Source organism: Oncorhynchus tshawytscha, unplaced genomic scaffold (assembly GCF_018296145.1).
Source record: "Oncorhynchus tshawytscha isolate Ot180627B unplaced genomic scaffold, Otsh_v2.0 Un_contig_3970_pilon_pilon, whole genome shotgun sequence".
NCBI lineage: Eukaryota > Metazoa > Chordata > Actinopteri > Salmoniformes > Salmonidae > Oncorhynchus > Oncorhynchus tshawytscha.
In genome coordinates, this window is record NW_024609706.1 from 184,504 (window position 1) to 199,072 (window position 14,569).

Sequence of the window (14,569 nt, forward strand, 5' to 3'; positions counted from 1 at the left end):
ACACTACTGGGCCGAACAGAGGCGATCCAAACCAAGCTGTACTGAGCTGGCCTTGTTAGGCATCCACCGTTGTTGCTGTATGAAATCATGGCTTCTGCCTTAGTATCACGCTGTAATCACTGAACATCTGTTCTGTCTCCATTTGAAAATATGACACTCTAGAATGACTTATCCTTTTGAATTATGACTTGTCCTTTCACTTGTGTGTATTGAATCACCTTCCACCTGTTCTTGGTGGAAGGTGTACACTACTGTTCAGATGTACACTACTGTTCAGATGTACACTACTGTTCAGATGTACACTACTGTTCAGATGTACACTACTGTTCAGATGTACACTACTGTTCAGATGTACACTACTGTTCAGATGTACACTACTGTTCAGATGTACACTACTGTTCAGATGTACACTACCGTTCAGATGTACACTACCGTTCAGATGTACACTACTGTTCAGATGTACACTACTGTTCAGATGTACACTACTGTTCAGATGTACTACTACTGTTCAGATGTACACTACTGTTCAGATGTACACTACTGTTCAGATGTACACTACTGTTCAGATGTACACTACTGTTCAGATGTACACTACTGTTCAGATGTACACTACCGTTCAGATGTACACTACTGTTCAGATGTACACTACTGTTCAGATGTACACTACTGTTCAGATGTACACTACTGTTCAGATGTACACTACTGTTCAGATGTACACTACCTGTTCAGATGTACACTACTGTTCAGATGTACACTACTGTTCAGATGTACACTACTGTTCAGATGTACACTACTGTTCAGATGTACACTACTGTTCAGATGTACACTACTGTTCAGATGTACACTACTGTTCAGATGTACACTACTGTTCAGATGTACACTACTGTTCAGATGTACACTACTGTTCAGATGTACACTACTGTTCAGATGTACACTACTGTTCAGATGTACACTACTGTTCAGATGTACACTACTGTTCAGATGTACACTACCGTTCAGATGTACACTACTGTTCAGATGTACACTACTGTTCAGATGTACACTACTGTTCAGATGTACACTACTGTTCAGATGTACACTACCGTTCAGATGTACACTACCGTTCAGATGTACACTACTGTTCAGATGTACACTACTGTTCAGATGTACTGTTCAGATGTACACTACTGTTCAGATGTACACTACTGTTCAGATGTACACTACTGTTCAGATGTACACTACTGTTCAGATGTACACTACTGTTCAGATGTACACTACTGTTCAGATGTACACTACTGTTCAGATGTACACTACTGTTCAGATGTACACTACTGTTCAGATGTACACTACTGTTCAGATGTACACTACTGTTCAGATGTACACTACGTCAGATGTACACTACTGTTCAGATGTACACTACTGTTCAGATGTACACTACTGTTCAGATGTACACTACTGTTCAGATGTACACTACTGTTCAGATGTACACTACCGTTCAGATGTACACTACCGTTCAGATGTACACTACTGTTCAGATGTACACTACTGTTCAGATGTACACTACTGTTCAGATGTACACTACCGTTCAGATGTACACTACTGTTCAGATGTACACTACTGTTCAGATGTACACTACTGTTCAGATGTACACTACTGTTCAGATGTACACTACTGTTCAGATGTACACTACTGTTCAGATGTACACTACTGTTCAGATGTACACTACTGTTCAGATGTACACTACTGTTCAGATGTACACTACTGTTCAGATGTACACTACTGTTCAGATGTACACTACTGTTCAGATGTACACTACTGTTCAGATGTACACTACTGTTCAGATGTACACTACTGTTCAGATGTACACTACTGTTCAGATGTACACTACTGTTCAGATGTACACTACTGTTCAGATGTACACTACTGTTCAGATGTACACTACTGTTCAGATGTACACTACCGTTCAGATGTACACTACTGTTCAGATGTACACTACTGTTCAGATGTACACTACTGTTCAGATGTACACTACTGTTCAGATGTACACTACCGTTCAGATGTACACTACTGTTCAGATGTACACTACTGTTCAGATGTACACTACCGTTCAGATGTACACTACCGTTCAGATGTACACTACCGTTCAGATGTACACTACTGTTCAGATGTACACTACTGTTCAGATGTACACTACAGATGTACACTACTGTTCAGATGTACACTACTGTTCAGATGTACACTACTGTTCAGATGTACACTACTGTTCAGATGTACACTACTGTTCATGTACATGATGTACACTACTGTTCAGATGTACACTACTGTTCAGATGTACACTACTGTTCAGATGTACACTACTGTTCAGATGTACACTACTGTTCAGATGTACACTACTGTTCAGATGTACACTACTGTTCAGATGTACACTACTGTCAGATGTACACTACTGTTCAGATGTACACTACTGTTCAGATGTACACTACTGTTCAGATGTACACTACTGTTCAGATGTACACTACTGTTCAGATGTACACTACTGTTCAGATGATGTGTTCATGTACTGTTCAGATGTACACTACTGTTCAGATGTACACTACTGTTCAGATGTACACTACTGTTCAGATGTACACTACTGTTCAGATGTACACTACCGTTCAGATGTACACTACTGTTCAGAAGTACACTACTGTTCAGATGTACTACTAGTACACTACTGTTCAGATGTACACTACTGTTCAGATGTACACTGTTCAGATGTACACTACCGTTCAGATGTACACTACTGTTCAGGTGTACACTACTGTTCAGATGTACACTACTGTTCAGATGTACACTACTGTTCAGATGTACACTACTGTTCAGATGTACACTACTGTTCAGATGTACACTACTGTTCAGATGTACACTACTGTTCAGAAGTACACTACTGTTCAGATGTACACTACCGTTCAGATGTACACTACCTGTTCAGATGTACACTACTGTTCAGATGTACACTACTGTTCAGATGTACACTACTGTTCAGATGTACACTACCGTTCAGATGTACACTACTGTTCAGATGTACACTACCGTTCAGATGTACACTACTGTTCAGATGTACACTACCGTTCAGATGTACACTACCGTTCAGATGTACACTACCGTTCAGATGTACACTACCCTAATTTAAATAACATCAAATCGATCAGTAATACAGTGTAGACATTGTTGATGTTGTAAATGACTATTGTAGCTGGAAACAGCTGATTTTTTAATGGCATATCTACATAGGCTTACAGAGGCCCATCATCAGCAACCATCACTCCTGTGTTCCAATGGCACGTTGTGTTAGCTAATCCAATGTAGATATTTCATAATTTTTTTAATCTGCCGTTTCCAGCCACAATAGTAATTTACAACATTAACAATGTCAACCCTGTATTTCTGATCAATTTGATGTTATTTTAATGGACAAAAAATGTGCTTTTCTTTAAAAAACAAGGACATTTATAAGTGACCCCAAACTTTTGAACGGTAGTTTATATACACCAGATCTAGGAACACATCCTGTTGTTATAGAAAATGTCTCATGTGGTTTTGATCATGAGACACATTTTAGTCTTAAAGGTTAGATGTGTCTGACAGTGTTGCTCAAGCCATTCCTGGGGGTACTGGTTTTTGTTCTAGCCCAACACTAATCATTTCTAATCCGGTTTGTTAGCGCCTGCTGCGTCACTTTGGTGTTTTATTCTGGCTCAGCACCTGAATGTGCTAGTGCTGGGGCGGAACAAAAACATGCACCCCCTGAGGATCCCCTAGGAATGGATTGAGGAATACTGATTGGTGTCTGGAACTGGGGTTGAACCCTTTACAGGGTTTGCAAAACTCCATTAACTTGTCTGAAATTCCAAGGTTTTCCAGAAATCCTGGTTGGAGGATTTGGGATTTCCTGCATATACCCTTATGATTCAGGGACACATCCAACCGGGATTTCTGGAAAACCTTTGGGAATTTTGGGAAAATTACCGGTATTTTACAACCATTTACAAACCTGTAACCATTCTGAGAACAACCTAATGTCTTTATTACATGAGCCGTTAGTTACAGTAACAGAACAACCTAATGTCTTTATTACATGACCAGTTAGTTACAGTAACAACCTAATATCTTTATTACATGACCCTTTAGTTACAGTAACAGAACAACCTAATATCTTTATTACATGACCAGTTAGTTACAGTAACAAACTAATGTCTTTATTACATAACCAGTTAGTTACAGTAACAGAACAACCTAATGTCTTTATTACATGACCAGTTAGTTACAGTAACAACCTAATGTCTTTATTACATGACCAGTTAGTTACAGTAACAACCTAATGTCTTTATTACATGACCAGTTAGTTACAGTAACAACCTAATGTCTTTATTACATGACCAGTTAGTTACAGTAACAGAACAACCTAATGTCTTTATTACATGACCAGTTAGTTACAGTAACAGAACAACCTAATGTCTTTATTACATGACCAGTTAGTTACAGTAACAGAACAACCTAATATCTTTATTACATGACCTGTTAGTTACAGTAACAACATAATATCTTTATTACATGACCAGTTAGTTACAGTAACAACCTAATGTCTTTATTACATGACCAGTTAGTTACAGTAACAGAACAACCTAATGTCTTTATTACATGACCAGTTAGTTACAGTAACAGAACAACCTAATGTCTTTATTACATGACCAGTTAGTTACAGTAACAGAACAACCTAATATCTTTATTACATGACCTGTTAGTTACAGTAACAACATAATATCTTTATTACATGACCAGTTAGTTACAGTAACAACCTAATGTCTTTATTACATGACCAGTTAGTTACAGTAACAGAACAACCTAATGTCTTTATTACATGACATGTTAGTTACAGTAACAACCTAATGTCTTTATTACATGACCTGTTAGTTACAGTAACAAACTAATGTCTTTATTACATGACCCGTTAGTTACAGTAACAAACAAATGTCTTTATTACATGACCAGTTAGTTACAGTAACAACCTAATGTCTTTATTACATGACCAGTTAGTTACAGTAACAGAACAACCTAATGTCTTTATTACATGACCAGTTAGTTACAGTAACAGAACAACCTAATATCTTTATTACATGACCAGTTAGTTACAGTAACAGAACAACCTAATGTCTTTATTACATGACCTGTTAGTTACAGTAACAACCTAATGTCTTTATTACATGACCTGTTAGTTACAGTAACAACCTAATGTCTTTATTACATGACCAGTTAGTTACAGTAACAGAACAACCTAATGTCTTTATTACATGACCTGTTAGTTACAGTAACAACCTAATGTCTTTATTACATGACCAGTTAGTTACAGTAACAACCTAATGTCTTTATTACATGACCAGTTAGTTACAGTAACAACCTAATGTCTTTATTACATGACCAGGTAGTTACAGTAACAACCTAATGTCTTTATTACATGACCAGGTAGTTACAGTAACAACCTAATGTCTTTATTACATGACCAGTTAGTTACAGTAACAACCTAATGTCTTTATTACATGACCAGTTAGTTACAGTAACAACCTAATGTCTTTATTACATGACCAGTTAGTTACAGTAACAACCTAATGTCTTTATTACATGACCAGTTAGTTACAGTAACAACCTAATGTCTTTATTACATGACCAGTTAGTTACAGTAACAACCTAATGTCTTTATTACATGACCAGTTAGTTACAGTAACAACCTAATGTCTTTATTACATGACCAGTTAGTTACAGTAACAACCTAATGTCTTTATTACATGACCAGGTAGTTACAGTAACAACCTAATGTCTTTATTACATGACCAGTTAGTTACAGTAACAACCTAATGTCTTTATTACATGACCAGGTAGTTACAGTAACAACCTAATGTCTTTATTACATGACCAGGTAGTTACAGTAACAACCTAATGTCTTTATTACATGACCAGTTAGTTACAGTAACAACCTAATGTCTTTATTACATGACCAGTTAGTTACAGTAACAACCTAATGTCTTTATTACATGACCAGGTAGTTACAGTAACAGAACAACCTAATGTCTTTATTACATGACCAGGTAGTTACAGTAACAACCTAATGTCTTTATTACATGACCAGGTAGTTACAGTAACAGAACAACCTAATGTCTTTATTACATGACCAGGTAGTTACAGTAACAACCTAATGTCTTTATTACATGACCAGGTAGTTACAGTAACAACCTAATGTCTTTATTACATGACCAGTTAGTTACAGTAACAACCTAATGTCTTTATTACATGACCAGTTAGTTACAGTAACAACCTAATGTCTTTATTACATGACCAGTTAGTTACAGTAACAACCTAATGTCTTTATTACATGACCAGGTAGTTACAGTAACAACCTAATGTCTTTATTACATGACCAGTTAGTTACAGTAACAACCTAATGTCTTTATTACATGACCAGTTAGTTACAGTAACAGAACAACCTAATGTCTTTATTACATGACCAGGTAGTTACAGTAACAACCTAATGTCTTTATTACATGACCAGGTAGTTACAGTAACAACCTAATGTCTTTATTACATGACCAGTTAGTTACAGTAACAACCTAATGTCTTTATTACATGACCAGTTAGTTACAGTAACAACCTAATGTCTTTATTACATGACCAGTTAGTTACAGTAACAACCTAATGTCTTTATTACATGACCTGTTAGTTACAGTAACAAACTAATGTCTTTATTACATGACCTGTTAGTTACAGTAACAACCTAATGTCTTTATTACATGACCTGTTAGTTACAGTAACAACCTAATGTCTTTATTACATGACCAGTTAGTTACAGTAACAGAACAACCTAATGTCTTTATTACATGACCTGTTAGTTACAGTAACAACCTAATGTCTTTATTACATGACCAGTTAGTTACAGTAACAGAACAACCTAATGTCTTTATTACACGACCTGTTAGTTACAGTAACAACCTAATGTCTTTATTACATGACCTGTTAGTTACAGTAACAACCTAATGTCTTTATTACATGACCAGTTAGTTACAGTAACAACCTAATATCTTTATTACATGACCAGGTAGTTACAGTAACAACCTAATGTCTTTATTACATGACCAGGTAGTTACAGTAACAACCTAATGTCTTTATTACATGACCAGTTAGTTACAGTAACAACCTAATGTCTTTATTACATGACCAGTTAGTTACAGTAACAACCTAATGTCTTTATTACATGACCAGTTAGTTACAGTAACAACCTAATGTCTTTATTACATGACCAGTTAGTTACAGTAACAACCTAATGTCTTTATTACATGACCAGTTAGTTACAGTAACAACCTAATGTCTTTATTACATGACCAGTTAGTTACAGTAACAACCTAATGTCTTTATTACATGACCAGTTAGTTACAGTAACAACCTAATGTCTTTATTACATGACCAGGTAGTTACAGTAACAACCTAATGTCTTTATTACATGACCAGTTAGTTACAGTAACAACCTAATGTCTTTATTACATGACCAGGTAGTTACAGTAACAACCTAATGTCTTTATTACATGACCAGGTAGTTACAGTAACAACCTAATGTCTTTATTACATGACCAGTTAGTTACAGTAACAACCTAATGTCTTTATTACATGACCAGTTAGTTACAGTAACAACCTAATGTCTTTATTACATGACCAGGTAGTTACAGTAACAGAACAACCTAATGTCTTTATTACATGACCAGGTAGTTACAGTAACAACCTAATGTCTTTATTACATGACCAGGTAGTTACAGTAACAGAACAACCTAATGTCTTTATTACATGACCAGGTAGTTACAGTAACAACCTAATGTCTTTATTACATGACCAGGTAGTTACAGTAACAACCTAATGTCTTTATTACATGACCAGTTAGTTACAGTAACAACCTAATGTCTTTATTACATGACCAGTTAGTTACAGTAACAACCTAATGTCTTTATTACATGACCAGTTAGTTACAGTAACAACCTAATGTCTTTATTACATGACCAGGTAGTTACAGTAACAACCTAATGTCTTTATTACATGACCAGTTAGTTACAGTAACAACCTAATGTCTTTATTACATGACCAGTTAGTTACAGTAACAGAACAACCTAATGTCTTTATTACATGACCAGGTAGTTACAGTAACAACCTAATGTCTTTATTACATGACCAGGTAGTTACAGTAACAACCTAATGTCTTTATTACATGACCAGTTAGTTACAGTAACAACCTAATGTCTTTATTACATGACCAGTTAGTTACAGTAACAACCTAATGTCTTTATTACATGACCAGTTAGTTACAGTAACAACCTAATGTCTTTATTACATGACCTGTTAGTTACAGTAACAAACTAATGTCTTTATTACATGACCAGTTAGTTACAGTAACAACCTAATGTCTTTATTACATGACCAGGTAGTTACAGTAACAACCTAATGTCTTTATTACATGACCTGTTAGTTACAGTAACAACCTAATGTCTTCATTACATGACCTGTTAGTTACAGTAACAACCTAATGTCTTTATTACATGACCAGTTAGTTACAGTAACAACCTAATGTCTTTATTACATGACCAGTTAGTTACAGTAACAGAACAACCTAATGTCTTTATTACATGACCAGTTAGTTACAGTAACAACCTAATGTCTTTATTACATGACCTGTTAGTTACAGTAACAACCTAATGTCTTTATTACATGACCAGTTAGTTACAGTAACAGAAGAAGCTCATGTCAAGGTGCTTGGTTTGGTGTAGAGGTATTTTGTTTCATCTGTGTCTGATATATTTCAATTGAGACTATATGACTGTTTACTTTACAATATACCAGGTTCCTGGTTCTATATAGTGGAAGTCCTGAGTTGAATGTATGTTTCACTTCTACACGTTCTATTGTAGTGAAATCTCTGGGAGCTGAAACACAACGCTGTTCTCCATTGTTTCTACTGTTGTATCTTAAGTGTTGTGGTCTGTACTAGAGACTCTTGTTGTGTAATTCACATTTAGCAGAACTATAAAAAGTCAACCCAATGCTTCCATTGCATGGACACTTACACACACCGTTTGTCACGCGTCGGCATAACAGATACGACGCAGACAAATTGTTGAACTATTGTCCTCATAAGTACAGAAATTCTATTGGTCCATCATACCAGGCCCTGAGAGACTCCTGTCTGAGGGGTGTACTTGTACATCAAGCTGCCTCACGGCTCCTATGAAGCCTTGGCACCCGCAAGGCTACTTACTTACTATAGCCACCATGTCTAAGAAAACACACACACCGAAAACACACCAATCAAAGGGACAGAACATCTGTGTGCCTGCATTGAACCCATGGAACACTGTGTTTTGAATCCATCCATAATGACTATTACAGTTTGAGGGTTTATCAGGTTGGCTTGTTTGTTTATCTTTTCCCTGCTAATGAAGGAAAGAGCCAGTCAACCAGAGGCCTGGGGTCGTGTTCACTTGGCACCAAAAGGCAGCAAGGGGCAGAAACGAACTAACCTGAAAAGAAAAGCTTGTTTTTGTTTCCTGTTACAAAGTGTTTTTGCACTGTTGTGCTACAGTGTGCACTAATGAATTTGACCCTGTTGGAGTTCAACTGTACACAGTGGGCACCACGAGTGTTATAGTGTACAGGGAGATAGTCTATTAAAGCTAATCACTAAGGCCTTCTCAGAATAGGTTTCCTGTGCTGTTGTTCTCTGTTTGGGGTCTTGGGAGTGTGTGTGTGTGTGTGTGTGTGTGTGTGTGTGAGAGAGAGAGAGAGATGGGAGATAGGGAGGAGAGCGATAGAGAGAGATGGGAGATAGGGAGGAGAGCGACAGAGAGATGGGAGATAGGGAGGAGAGCGACAGAGAGAGATGGGAGATAGGGAGGAGAGCGACAGAGAGAGATGGGAGATAGGGAGGAGAGCGACAGAGAGAGATGGGAGATAGGGAGGAGCGACGAGCAGAGAGAGATGGGAGATAGGGAGGAGAGCGACAGAGAGAGATGGGAGATAGGGAGGAGAGCGACGGAGAGAGATGGGAGATAGGGAGGAGAGCGACAAGAGAGAGAGATGGGAGATAGGGAGGAGAGCGACGCGAGAGAGATGGGAGATAGGGAGGAGAGCGACAGAGAGAGATGGGAGATAGGGAGGAGAGCGACAGAGAGAGATGGGAGATAGGGAGGAGAGCGACAGAGAGAGATGGGAGATAGGGAGGAGAGCGACAGAGAGAGATGGGAGATAGGGGAGAGCGACGGAGGAGATGGGAGATAGGGAGGAGAGCGACAGAGAGAGATGGGAGATAGGGAGGAGAGCGACAGAGAGAGATGGGAGATAGGGAGGAGAGCGACAGAGAGAGATGGGAGATAGGGAGGAGAGCGACAGAGAGAGATGGGAGATAGGGAGGAGAGCGACAGAGAGAGATGGGAGATAGGGAGGAGAGCGACAGAGAGAGATGGGAGATAGGGAGGAGAGCGACAGAGAGAGATGGGAGATAGGGAGGAGAGCGACAGAGAGAGATGGGAGATAGGGAGGAGAGCGACAGAGAGAGATGGGAGATAGGGAGGAGAGAGCGACAGAGAGAGATGGGAGATAGGGAGGAGAGCGACAGAGAGAGATGGGAGATAGGGAGGAGAGCGACAGAGAGAGATGGGAGATAGGGAGGAGAGCGATGGGAGAGAGAGATGGGAGATGGGGAGGGGAGAGCGACAGAGAGAGATGGGAGATAGGGAGGAGAGCGACGGAGAGAGATGGGAGATAGGGAGGAGAGCGACGGAGAGAGATGGGAGATAGGGAGGAGAGCGACAGAGAGAGATGGGAGATAGGGAGGAGAGCGACGGAGTGAAAGAAACAAACAAATAAAGCGGGAGATAAACGTGTTGCGATTTCAGGGAAACTGAAAAACTGTGATGTCATCGGAGCCAATTGATCGTTGTGTTCTCTATGGGGATTTCAAAAGGCATATTCTACATATATGTATTTGAAGACAAAAGTACGTGGCATTAAAATGAACATTTAAGATCATTAATTAAAGAGAAAACGATTTTTGACTTGCTAATTCAATTTTTTTTAGTAGAACAAATGTTAGGAGGTGAAAAGAGCATTGATTTTAATTAAGTGTAGTTGTGTCTGTTTGTGGTGGTCCTTAATAGACTGGCTTAGAAACCTCTGGATGGTATGTCAGCAAAACACAACCACCCCACACACACAGGTCCCTAAACCAAAATACACACATACACACACACACACTTGCATGCCCTAAACCAAAAGACTCTCTCTCTCGCTCACACACACACACCCTAAACCAAAATACACACACGCACACACCCTAAACCAAAACACACCCACACACTATGAGCAGTATTTTGGACTCTGATCCCATAATTTCCAGGAGTAACTATCTGACAGTCAGCCCTACAGCCATCCTCCTTCTCCCCCGGTTCTCTCCCTCCCTCCCTCCCTCCCCCTTCCTGACAGACAGCCCTACACCCTTCCTCCTTCTCCTCCGGTTCTCTCCCTCCCCCTTCCTGACAGACAGCCCTACAGCCATCCTCATCCTTCCCCTCCGGTTCTCTGTCCCTCCCCTTCCTGACAGACAGCCCTACACACCTCCTCCTTTTCCTCCGGTTCTCTGTCCCTCCCCCTTCCTGACAGACAGCCCTACACACCTCCTCCTTTTCCTCCTTCTCTCCCTCCCCCTTCCTGACAGACAGCCCTACACACCTCCTCCTTTTCCTCCAGTTCTCTCCCTCCCCCTTCCTGACAGACAGCCCTACACACCTCCTCCTTTTCCTCCAGTTCTCTCCCTCCCCCTTCCTGACAGACAGCCCTACACACCTCCTCCTTCTCCTCCGGTTCTCTCCCTCCCCCTTCCTGACAGACAGCCCTACACACCTCCTCCTTTTCTCTCCCTCCCCCTTCCTGACAGACAGCCCTACACACCTCCTCCTTCTCCTCCGGTTCTCTCCCTCCCCCTTCCTGACAGACCTACACACCTCCTCCTTCTCCTCCGGTTCTCTCCCTCCCCCTTCCTGACAGACAGCCCTACACACCTCCTCCTTCTCCTCCGGTTCTCTCCCTCCCCCTTCCTGACAGACAGCCCTACACACCTCCTCCTTCTCCTCCGGTTCTCTCCCTCCCCCTTCCTGACAGACAGCCCTACACACCTCCTTCTCCTCCGGTTCTCTCCCTCCCTCCCCCTTCCTGACAGACAGCCCTACAGCCATCCTCATCCTTCCCCTCCGGTTCTCTCCCTCCCCCTTGCTGACAGGCAGCCCTACAGCCATCCTCCTTCCCCTCCAGTTCTCTCTCTCTCCCCCTTGCTGACAGACAGCCCTACACCCCTCCTCCTTCTCGTTCTCTCTCCCCCTCCTGTCAACTAAAATAGCTTTAAGGTGTGTTTAGGTTGGACTTTAACCCCCCGCCTGTTCCGTCTCCTTGGCAACCGTTCAGAGTTCCCTTAATTTGTATCATCTGAATCCCAAGTGCTGCCTGCCTGCCTGCCACCATAATCATACAGCTTGTTGCCATGGCAAAATATTTAAATATTGTTTACTCTGCTTTTCGGCCGTTCACTATAGACGTCTTTACCTGACAAGTGCAGAAGTGTCAGTTGAAGAAACACGTTTGTGCGTGTCTGTGTGCGTGTGCATGTCTGTGTGCGTGTGCATGTCTGTGTGCGTGTGTGTGTGTGTGTGCATGTCTGTGTGCGTGTGTCTGTGTGCGTGTGCATGTCTGTGTGCGTGTGCATGTCTGTGTGCGTGTGTGTGTGTCTGTGTGCGTGTACATGTCTGTGTGCGTGTGTGTGTCTGTGTGCGTGTACATGTCTGTGTGCGTGTGTGTTGTCTTTTGTTCCCTGACTAAAATAAATGAATCCTTCAACACTAGTGTGTGTGTGTGTGTGTGTGGGGGTTAGTAGTTTATTCATTTTCTTGGTGGTTATTGTGTTTTCTTCCATTGGGACAGATTTACCCCTTCAGTCTATTTCACACTTGTGTGTGTTTTAAAGAAAGCTCTTTGTTATCTTATCAGCCAAGCTTCACGGCAAGCACCCTCTCACACACACACACCCTTCACAGACTCCCAAAAGCTTTGAAGCGTGTTAGTGTGGTACTGCAAACCACAGATTGATAGGACCTGCTACTGCAGAGACACACAGAGAAACACTGATACCGAGCAGAGAATGGCACCAATAAACTTGACTATACGAATACAAACTCAGCCTGTGTTGCCTGGTTTAATACATTAAAAAACAAACACTGCTATGATCATTGACTTTGAATTCTATAAAGACAATACATCTGGGAGTGATCCTCTTCTCCCTAAACATTTCTAACATGGGGGTGGAGGGCAGCGTATGTAGGATATGGATGCAGTTCCAAGTTCACACATGCATGTTTGATGGGTTCAGGGTGTTGAAATATATCACGTGAATAGAAAAAGAGAACAGCCACCTGTTGAGACGCTCGAGGACTTTTTAACGTTTCCTTTCGGGCTCCTGAGTGGTGCAGCGGTCTAAGGCACTGCATCTCAGTGCTAGAGGCATCACTACAGACCCTGGTTCGATCCCGGGCTGTATCACAACCGTCCGTGATCGGGAATCCCATAGGGCAGCGCACAATTGGCCCAGCATCGTCCGGGTTAGGGGAGGGTTTTGCCGGGGTAGACCGTCATTGTAAAATAAGAATTTATTCTTAACTGACTTCCCTAGTTAAATAAAGTTTAAATAAAAAAAGTATTTAGAAGGACTGAATCCCAAATGGCACCCCAATCCCTATATAGTGCACTACTTTTGCATAGGGCTCAGGTCAAAAGTAGTGAATTATGAAGAGAAGAGGATGCCATTTGGGACACAGATCATCCCTGAAGGAGCTGAACCTACAGACAGACTACTGTCGGTACATGTAGACTGTAACAAAACAGTAGCCTATGGCTGAATGGGACCCTATTTCCTACATAGTGCACTATTTTGACCAGGACCCATATGGGAATTGGGTGTAGGAAAAGGGTGTAGGGAATAGGGTGTCATTTGGGATGCGGCGGCCTCAAGTGAAGTTTTAATTGAGGAAAATAAGAACAATCCGAAATTCCTTTTTGATACTGTCACAAAGCTAACTAAAAAGCAGCATTCCCCAAGAGAGGATGGCTTTCACTTCAGCAGTAATAAATTCATGAACTTCTTTGAGGAAAAGATCATGATCATTAGAAAGCAAATTACAGACTCCTCTTTAAATCTGAGTATTCCTCCAAAGCTCAGTAAGTCCTGAGTCTGCACAACTCTGCCAGGACCTAGGATTAAGAGAGACACTCAAGTGTTTTAGTACTATATCTCTTGACACAATGATGAAAATAATCATGGCCTCTAAACCTTCAAGCTGCATACTGGACCCTATTCCAACTAAACTACTGAAAGAGCTGCTTCCTGTGCTTGGCCCTCCTATGTTGAACATAATAAACGGCTCTCTATCCACCGGATGTGTACCAAACTCACTAAAAGTGGCAGTGTCACGTAGAGTAGGCC